At 40.2% G+C, this 10,309-nt stretch overlaps 1 non-coding gene across 1 annotated transcript; it reads right to left on the minus strand.

The window, feature by feature from the left end:
• Positions 1-4,593: 4,593 nt before the first annotated feature.
• On the minus strand, positions 4,594-4,701 carry LOC112699864 (small nucleolar RNA R71). The gene has a single exon (XR_003152799.1). It is a non-coding gene; the product is annotated as a small nucleolar RNA R71 (small nucleolar RNA).
• Between the last annotated feature and the right edge of the window lie 5,608 nt (positions 4,702-10,309).

Genomic DNA, 10,309 nt, shown 5'->3' on the forward strand with positions numbered 1-10,309 from the left:
CAATTTACATGAATAAGTGTGAGAATATTGGATAAAATCCACTCAATGAAGTACAAGATGTACCATGAAATAGTGGTGCATCAAGCACTAATTATTTTATTACTCAAGGTGAAATGAGTGTTTTTAACAAATGAATGAAGTTCACCTTCATGAAGAATCAGATTGGCATAGAATTCCCGCACTAGGCTAGGGTAAACCGGTTTTCTAATTTTAAAATTAGGGGTCCATTTTAAATCACAAAAGTCGTATTGAAAATTAATTTCTTTATCAGAAAGGGCTTCAAGATCAACAACAAATGAAGCACACAGATTCCAGTTTGCCAAAACTTGAGTGTGAAACTCATAGGCTACACAGGATATGAAGCGATAGGGATCATAGTGAGAGTGAGATTTACCATATTGTTTTTGAAGTACAGTGAGTCGAGGTTGGGGGGCTCCCAGGTATTCTGAAGAACAGAACGCCTAGGTCCTCGAGAGGGACGTTGAGAAGGAGTAGAGCATCCATAAGGGTGTGGAGTAGAGTGTCGAGGTTATTGAAGAGTTTATTACTTACTCAGTTTTGTCTCCCTACTACACACGAGACAAAAACAAATAGAGACAAAAAAATCACCATTTATTCAACATAATTGAAATCCCTCAATCCCAGATTAGTTCTCAGCATACAAAGTCTATCTTCACATAATGGTTTAGTGAAAATGTTAGCCAATTATTCTTCAGATTTTACAACTTAAATATTGATGAGCGGATAATTTGTACGCTTTTTGGCATTGTTTTTAGTGTGTTTTTAGTATGATCTAGTTAGTTTTTAGTATATTTTTATTAGTTTTTAGTTAAAATTCACTTTTCTGGACTTTACTATGAGTTTGTGTGTTTTTCTGTGATTTCAGGTATTTTCTGGCTGAAATTGAGGGACCTGAGCAAAAATCTGATTCAGAGACTGAAAAGGACTGCAGATGCTGTTGGATTCTGACCTCCCTGCACTCGAAGCGGATTTTCTGGAGCTACAGAAGCCCAATTGGCGCGCTCTCAACGGCGTTGGAAAGTGGACATCCTGGGCTTTCCAGCAATATATGATAGTCCATACTTTGCCCAAGATTTGATGGCCCAAACCGGCGCACAAAGTCACCCTCAGAAATCCCAGCGTTAAACGCCGGAACTGGCACCAAAATGGGAGTTAAACGCCCAAACTGGCATAAAAGCTGGCGTTTAACTCCAAGAGGAGTCTCTACACGAAAATGCTTCATTTCTCAGCCCAAGCACACACCAAGTGGGCCCGGAAGTGGATTTTTATGTCATTTACTCATCTCTGTACACCCTAGGCTACTAGTTCTCTATAAGTAGGACCTTTTACTATTGTATTTTCATCTTTGGATCACTTGAATCTTTGGACATCTAGTTCTTAGATCACATCTGGGTAGTTATCTTTGTTCTGATGCTATCTTAGATCATTGGGAGGCTGGCCATTCGGCCATGCCTAGACCTTGTTCTTATGTATTTTCAACGGTGGAGTTTCTACACACCATAGATTAAGGTGTGGAGCTCTGCTGTACCTCGAGTATTAATGCAATTACTATTGTTCTTCTATTCAATTCCGCTTGTTCTTGTTCTAAGATATCACTTGTTCTTCAACTTGATGAATGTGATGATCCGTGACACTCATCATCATTCTCACCTATGAACGTGTGACTGACAACCACCTCCGTTCTACCTTCGATTGGGTGAATATCTCTTGGATTCTTTAACCGGAATCTTCGTGGTATAGGCTAGAACTGATGGCGGCATTCAAGAGAATCCGGAAGGTCTGACCTTGTCTGTGGTATTCTGAGTAGGATTCAATGATTGAATGACTGTGACGTGCTTCAAACTCCTGAGGGCGGGGCGTTAGTGACAGACGCAAAAGAATCACTGGATTCTATTCCGGCCTGATCAAGAACCGACAGATGGATAGCCGTGCCGTGACAGGGTGTGTTGAACATTTCCACTGAGAGGATGGGAGGTAGCCACTGACAACGGTGAAACCCTTGCTTAAGCTTGCCATGGAAAGGAGTAAGAAGGATTGGATGAAGACAGTAGGAAAGCAGAGAGACGGAAGGGAAGGCATCTTCATACGCTTATCTGAAATTCCTACCAATGAATTACATAAGTATCTCTATCTTTATCTTTATGTTTTATGTGTTTATCACCATACCCATTTGAGTTTGCCTGACTAAGATTTACAAGGTGACCATAGCTTGCTTCATACCAACAATCTCTGTGGGATCGACCCTTACTCGCGTAAGGTTTATTACTTGGACGACCCAGTACACTTGCTGGTTAGTTGTGCGAAGTTGTGTTTATGCCATGGTATTGAACACCAAGTTTTTGGATTCATTACCGGGGATTATTTGATTTGTGAAAAGTATTGATCACAATTTCGTGCACCAAGTTTTTGGCGCCGTTGCCGGGGATTGTTGAGTTTGGACAACTGACGGTTCATCTTGTTGCTTAGATTAGGTATTTTTTTCGGAATTCTTGAAGATGAATTCTAGAGTTTCATGATGATTTGTTGAAGTCTGGCTGGCTGAGAGGCCATGTCTAATTTCATTGGACCGAGGTTTCAACTTATCATCACAAGAGCTTGTTGATTTCTATCAATCTTGCTTTTGGAGCAGTGATCTGCTAAGGCTTGGCTGGCCATTGGCCATGTCTAGTGTTTTGGACCGAAGCTTTCTTTGAAAGCTTGGCTGGCTGTGAAGCCATGTCTAATTCCTGGACCGGAGTCTTAGACTAGCATTGCACTGATTCCTGGAATTCTCATTATGAATTTTGATATCTTTTTCCACTTAATTTTCGAAAATCACACAAAAAAAAATTACAAAATTATAAAATCCAAAAATATTGTATGTTTCTTGTTTGAGTCTAGTGTTTCATTTTAAGTTTGGTGTCAACTGCATGCATTCATTCATGTGTCTTAAGGATCTTCAAATAATTCTTGATGATTTCTTACTCTGATCTTTGAATTCTCTTGACTTGAGTGTTTTGTGTGTCTCATATGCATTCTCATTAGTGTCAATAGTATACAAACTGCTAAGTTTGGTGTCTTGCATGCATTGTTATTTGATTTTAGTTGCATTTTGATTATTAAAAATCCAAAAATATTTTTAATTTGTGTCTTCTCAAGTCAATAATACAGAGAATTGAAGATTCAGAACATACAGCAGAGGAATTGCACAGAAAAAGCTGGGCGTTCAAAACGCCCAGTGAAGAAGGACAGACTGGCGTTTAAACGCCAGCCAGGGTACCTGGTTGGGCGTTTAACGCCCAAAAGGGTATAGTTTTGGGCGTTAAACGCCAGAATGTGCACCATTTTGGGCGTTTAACACCAGGATGGCACAAAAGGGAAGATTTTGTTTTTAATGCAGATTTTTTTTTCAAGTTTTCAAAGTTTTTTCAAAATCAAATTTTTTTCAAATCATATCTTTTCAATCATATGTTTTCAAAATTGATTTCTTTCTATTTTCAAAAATACTTGCTATCAATTAATGATTTGATTCAACATTTCAAGAATGTTGCCTGTTCTGTTGAAAAAGGTTTAATGTTTGAATCATATCTTTTCTTGTTAGCCAAGTCATTAATTTTCAAAATCAAATCTTTTTAAAATGTTTTTCAAATCATATCTTCTCAATCACATCTTTTTAAAACTAATCATATCTTCTTAACCACATCTTTTTCAAAATAGTTTTCAATCAAATCTTTTTGATTTCTAATTTCAAAATCTTTTTCAAAAATCACTTGATTTCTTTTCCACTTTCATTTTCAAAAATTAATTCATGTTTTTCAAAAATGTTTTCAAAATCTTTTACTTGATTTTCAAAAATTACTTCCCTTCTTCTCACATCCTTCTATTTATGGACTAACACTATTCCTTAAATGCAAAATTCGAACTCCATCTTCTTTGATAAGTTCGAATTTTCTACTTCTGTCCTTTACTTTTCTTTTCCTCTGACACCTAAAGGAATCTCTATACAGTGACATAGAGGATTCCACATTTTCTTGGTCTCTTCTCTTTCATATGAGCAGGAGCAGAGACAAAGGCATTCTTGTTGAGGCTGATCCTGAACCTGAAAGGACCTTGAAGAGAAAGCTAAGAGAAGCTAAGGCACAATTCTCTGTAGAGGACCTAACCGAATTCTTCAAAGAAGAAGAACACATGGCAGCCGGAAACAACAACAATGCCAACAATGCAAGGAAGGTGCTGGGTGACTTTACTGCACCTACTCCCGACTTCTATGGGAGAAGCATCTCTATCCCTGCCATTGGAGCAAACAACTTTGAGCTTAAGCCTCAATTAGTTTCTCTAATGCAACAGAATTGCAAGTTCCATGGACTTCCATTGGAAGATCCTCATCAGTTCTTAACTGAATTCTTGCAAATCTGTGACACTGTCAAGACTAATGGGGTTGACCCTGAGGTCTACAGACTTATGCTATTCCCTTTTGCTGTAAGAGACAGAGCTAGAACATGGTTGGACTCTCAACCTAAAGAAAGCCTGGACTCTTGGGAAAAGCTAGTCAATGCCTTCTTGGCAAAGTTCTTTCCACCTCAAAAATTGAGTAAGCTTAGAGTGGAAGTCCAAACCTTCAGACAGAAGGAAGGAGAATCCCTCTATGAAGCTTGGGAAAGATACAAACAATTAATCAGAAAGTGTCCTTCTGATATGCTTTCTGAATGGAGCATCATAGGTATTTTCTATGATGGTCTCTCTGAACTATCCAAAATGTCTTTGGATAGCTCTGCTGGAGGCTCTCTTCATCTGAAGAAGACGCCTACAGAAGCTCAAGAGCTGATTGAAATGGTTGCAAATAACCAATTCATGTACACTTCTGAAAGAAATCCTGTGAACAATGGGACTAGTCAGAAGAAAGGAGTTCTTGAAATTGACACTCTGAATGCCATATTGGCTCAGAACAAAATATTGACTCAACAAGTCAATATGATTTCTCAAAGTCTGTCTGGAATGCAAAATGCACCAAGCAGTACTAAGGAGGCTTCATCTGAGGAAGAAGCCTATGATCCTGAGAACCCTTCAATGGAAGAGGTGAATTACATGGGAGAATCCTATGGAAACACCTATAATCCTTCATGGAGAAATCATCCAAATTTCTCATGGAAGGATCAACAGAGACCTCAACAAGGTTTCAACAATAATAATGGTGGAAGAAACAGGTTTAGCAATAGCAAGCCTTTTCCATCATCTTCTCAGCAACAGACAGAGAGTTCTAAGCAGAATACCTCTGACTTAGCAACCATGGTCTCTGATCTAATCGAAACCACTCAAAGTTTCATGACTGAAACAAGGTCCTCCATTAGAAACTTGGAGGCACAAGTGGGTCAGCTGAGCAAGAAAATTATTGAACTCCCTCCTAGTACTCTTCCAAGTAATACAGAAGAAAATCCAAAAGGAGAGTGCAAGGCCATCAACATGGCCGAATTTTGGGAGGAAGGAGAGGCAGTGAACGCCACTGAGGAAGACCTCAATGGACGTCCACTGGCCTCCAATGAGTTCCCCAATGAGGAACCATGGGAATCTGAGGCTCAAAATGAGACCATAGAGATTCCATTGAACTTACTTCTGCCATTCATGAGCTCTGATGAGTATTCTTCCTCTGAAGAGGATGAGTATGTCACTGAAGAGCAAGTTGCTAAATACCTTGGAGCAATCATGAAGCTAAATGACAAGTTATTTGGAAATGAGACTTGGGAGGATGAATCCCCTTTGCTCACCAAAGAACTGGATGACTTGTCTAGGCAGAAACTGCCTCAAAAGAGACAGGATCCTGGGAAGTTTTCAATACCTTGTACCATAGGCACCATGACCTTCAAGAAGGCCTTGTGTGACTTAGGGTCAAGTGTAAACCTCATGCCTCTCTCTGTAATGGAGAAGTTAGGGATCTTTGAGGTGCAAGCTACAAAAATCTCACTAGAGATGGCAGACAATTCAAGAAAACAAGCCTATGGACTTGTAGAGGATGTTCTGGTAAAGGTTGAAGACCATTACATCCCTGCTGATTTCATAGTCCTAGAGACTGGGAAGTGCATGGATGAATCCATCATCCTTGGCAGACCCTTCCTAGCCACAGCAAGGGCTGTGATTGATGTTGATAGAGGAGAATTGATCATTCAAGTGAATGAAGAATCCTTTGTGTTTAAGGCTCAAGGATATCCCTCTGTCATCATGGAGAGGAAGCATGAAGAGCTTCTCTCAAAACAGAGCCAAACAGAGCCCCCACAGTCAAACTCTAAGTTTGGTGTTGGGAGGCCACAACCAAACTCTAAGTTTGGTGTTGAACCCCCACATTCAAACTCTAAGTTTGGTGTTGGGAGGTTCCAACATGGCTCTGAGCATTTCTGAGGCTCCATGAGAGCCCACTGTCAAGCTACTGACATTAAAGAAGCGCTTGTTGGGAGGCAACCCAATATTATATTTTGACTATTTTCCTTTGATTATTTTATGTCTTTTGTAGGTTGATGATCATGAGAAGTCACAAAATCAATGAAAAAAGCAAAAACAGAACGAAAAACAGGAAGAAAAACAGCACACCCTGGAGGATGCACCTACTGGCGTTTAAACGCCAGTAAGGTTAGCAGATGGGCGTTTAACTCCCAGTCTGGCACCATTCTGGGCGTTTAACGCCAGAAAGGGGCACCAGACTGGCGTTAAACGCCAGAAAAGGGCAAGAAGCTGGCGTTAAACGCCAGAAATGGGCACCAGCCCGGCGTTTAACGCCAGAATTGGCACAAAACGAGATTTTGTTTGCCATTTGGTGCAGGGATGACTTTTCCTTGACACCTCAGGATCTGTGGACCCCACATAATCCCCACCTACCCCACCACTCTCTCTCTTCTTCACCCATTCACCAATCACCTCAACACCTCTTCCCCAAAATCCCTTCACCTATCAAATCCCATCTTTCTCTTCACCACTCACATCCATCCTTCATAAAATCCCACCTACCTCACCATTCAAATTCAAACCACTTTCCCACCCAAACCCACCCTCAATTGACCGAACCCTACCCTTCCCCCTCTCCTATATAAACCCTTCTTCACTCCTTCATTTTCACACAACCTAAACACCACTTCTCCCCCTTTTTGGCCGAACACAAAGCCACTCCTTTCTTCCTCATTTCTTCTCCTTCTACTCTCTTCTTTCTTTTGCTCGAGGACGAGCAAATATTTTAAGTTTGGTGTGGTAAAAGCATTGCTTTTTGTTTTTCCATAACCATTTATGGCATCCAAGACCGGAGAAACCTCTAGAAAGAGGAAAGGGAAGGCAAAAGCTTCCACCTCCGAGTCATGGGAGATGGAAAGATTCATCTCAAGGGTGCATCAAGACCACTTCTATGAAGTTGTGGCCTTGAAGAAGGTGATCCCCGAGGTCCCTTTTTCACTCAAAAAGAGTGAATATCCGGAGATCCGACATGAGATCCGAAGAAGAGGTTGGGAAGTTCTTACCAACCCCATTCAACAAGTCAGAATCTTAATGGTTCAAGAGTTCTATGCCAATGCATGGATCACCAAGAACCATGATCAAAGTGTGAACCCGGATCCAAAGAATTATCTTACTATGGTTCGGGGGAAATACTTGGATTTTAGTCCGGAAAGTGTAAGGTTGGCATTCAATTTGCCCATAATGCAAGGAGATGAACATCCTTACACTAGAAGGGTCAACTTTGATCAAAGGTTGGACCAAGTCCTCACAGTTATTTGTGAAGAGGGCGCCCAATGGAAGAGAGATTCAAGAGGGAAGCCGGTTCAATTAAGAAGGCATGACCTCAAACCCGTGGCTAGAGGATGGTTGGAGTTTATCCAACGCTCGATCATTCCCACTAGCAACCGGTCCGAAGTTACTATAGACCGGGCTATCATGATTCACAGCATCATGATTGGAGAAGAAATAGAAGTTCATGAGGTTATAGCTCAAGAACTCTATAAGGTGGCGGACAAGTCCTCTACCTTGGCAAGGTTAGCCTTCCCTCATCTCATTTGTCACCTCTGTTATTCAGTTGGAGTTGACATAGAGGGAGACGCCCCTATTGATGAGGACAAGCCCATCACTAAGAAGAAGATGGAGCACACAAGAGACCCCACTCATCATGAGATCTCTGAGATGCCTCAAGGGATGCACTTTCCTCCACAAAACTATTGGGAGCAACTAAACACCTCCCTAGGGGAATTGAGTTCCAACATGGGACAACTAAGGGTGGAGCATCAAGAACACTCCCTCATCCTCCATGAAATTAGAGAAGATCAAAGAATCATGAGAGAAGAGCAACAAAGACAAGGAAGAGATATTGAGGAGCTCAAGCACTCCATAGGATCTTCGAGAGGAAGAAAGAGCCGCCATCACTAAGGTGGACCCGTTCTTTAATCTCCTTGTTCTTTATTTTTTGTTTTTCGAATTTTAGTGCTTATGTTTGTCTATGTTTATGTCTTGTGATCATTAGTGTCTTAGTGTCTATGCCTTAAAGTTATGAATGTCCTATGAATCCATCACCTTTCTTGAATAAAAAACGTGCTTAATTGAAAAAGATAAGAATTGCATGAATTTTGAATTTTATAACAGTTTAATTATTTTGATGTGGTGGCAATATTTTTGTTTTCTGAATGTATGCTTAAACAGTGCATATGTCTTTTGAATTTGTGGTTCATGAATGTTGGCTCTTGAAAGAATGATGAAAAAGGAGACATGTTACTGAGGATCTGAAAAATCATAAAAATGATTCTTGAAGCAAGAAAAAGCAATGAAAAAAAAAAGAAAAATTCGAAAAAAAAAGAGAGAAAGAAAAAGAAAAAAAAAAGAAAAAGAGAGAAGAAAGAAAGAAATAAAGTTGTGATACAAGGCAAAAAGAGTATGCTTAAGAACACTGGACACCTCTAATTGGGGACTCTAGCAAAGCTGAGTCACAATCTGAAAAGGTTCACCCAATTATGTGTCTGTGGCATGTATGTATCCGGTGGTAATACTGGAAGACAGAGTGCTTTGGGCCACGGCCAAGACTCAATAAGTAGCTATGTTCAAGAATCATCATACTTTACTAGGAGAATCAATAACACTATCTGGATTCTAAGTTCCTAAAGAAGACAATCATTCTGAATTTCAAAGGATAGAGTGAGATGCCAAAACTATTCAGAGGCAAAAAGCTAAAAGCCCCGCTCATCTAATTAATACTGATCTTCATAGATGTTTTTGGAATTCATTGCATATTCTCTTCTTTTTATCTTATTTGATTTTCAGTTGCTTGAGGACAAGCAACAATTTAAGTTTGGTGTTGTGATGAGCGGATAATTTGTACGCTTTTTGGCATTGTTTTTAGTGTGTTTTTAGTATGATCTAGTTAGTTTTTAGTATATTTTTATTAGTTTTTAGTTAAAATTCACTTTTCTGGACTTTACTATGAGTTTGTGTGTTTTTCTGTGATTTCAGGTATTTTCTGGCTGAAATTGAGGGACCTGAGCAAAAATCTGATTCAGAGATTGAAAAGGACTGCAGATGCTGTTGGATTCTGACCTCCCTGCACTCGAAGCGAATTTTCTGGAGCAACAGCGTTGGAAAGTAGACATCCTGGGCTTTCCAGCAATATATGATAGTCCATACTTTGCCCAAGATTTGATGGCCCAAACCGGCGCACAAAGTCACCCTCAGAAATCCCAGCGTTAAACGCCGGAACTGGCACCAAAATGGGAGTTAAACGCCCAAACTGGCATAAAAGCTGGCGTTTAACTCCAAGAGGAGTCTCTACACGAAAATGCTTCATTTCTCAGCCCAAGCACACACCAAGTGGGCCCGGAAGTGGATTTTTATGTCATTTACTCATCTCTGTACACCCTAGGCTACTAGTTCTCTATAAGTAGGACCTTTTACTATTGTATTTTCATCTTTGGATCACTTGAATCTTTGGACATCTAGTTCTTAGATCACATCTGGGTAGTTATCTTTGTTCTGATGCTATCTTAGATCATTGGGAGGCTGGCCATTCGGCCATGCCTAGACCTTGTTCTTATGTATTTTCAACGGTGGAGTTTCTACACACCATAGATTAAGGTGTGGAGCTCTGCTGTACCTCGAGTATTAATGCAATTACTATTGTTCTTCTATTCAATTCCGCTTGTTCTTGTTCTAAGATATCACTTGTTCTTCAACTTGATGAATGTGATGATCCGTGACACTCATCATCATTCTCACCTATGAACGTGTGACTGACAACCACCTCCGTTCTACCTTCGATTGGGTGAATATCTCTTGGATTCTTTAACCGGAATCTTCGTGG

This window comes from Arachis hypogaea, chromosome 6 (assembly GCF_003086295.3).
Source record: "Arachis hypogaea cultivar Tifrunner chromosome 6, arahy.Tifrunner.gnm2.J5K5, whole genome shotgun sequence".
In the NCBI taxonomy this organism is placed as follows: domain Eukaryota; kingdom Viridiplantae; phylum Streptophyta; class Magnoliopsida; order Fabales; family Fabaceae; genus Arachis; species Arachis hypogaea.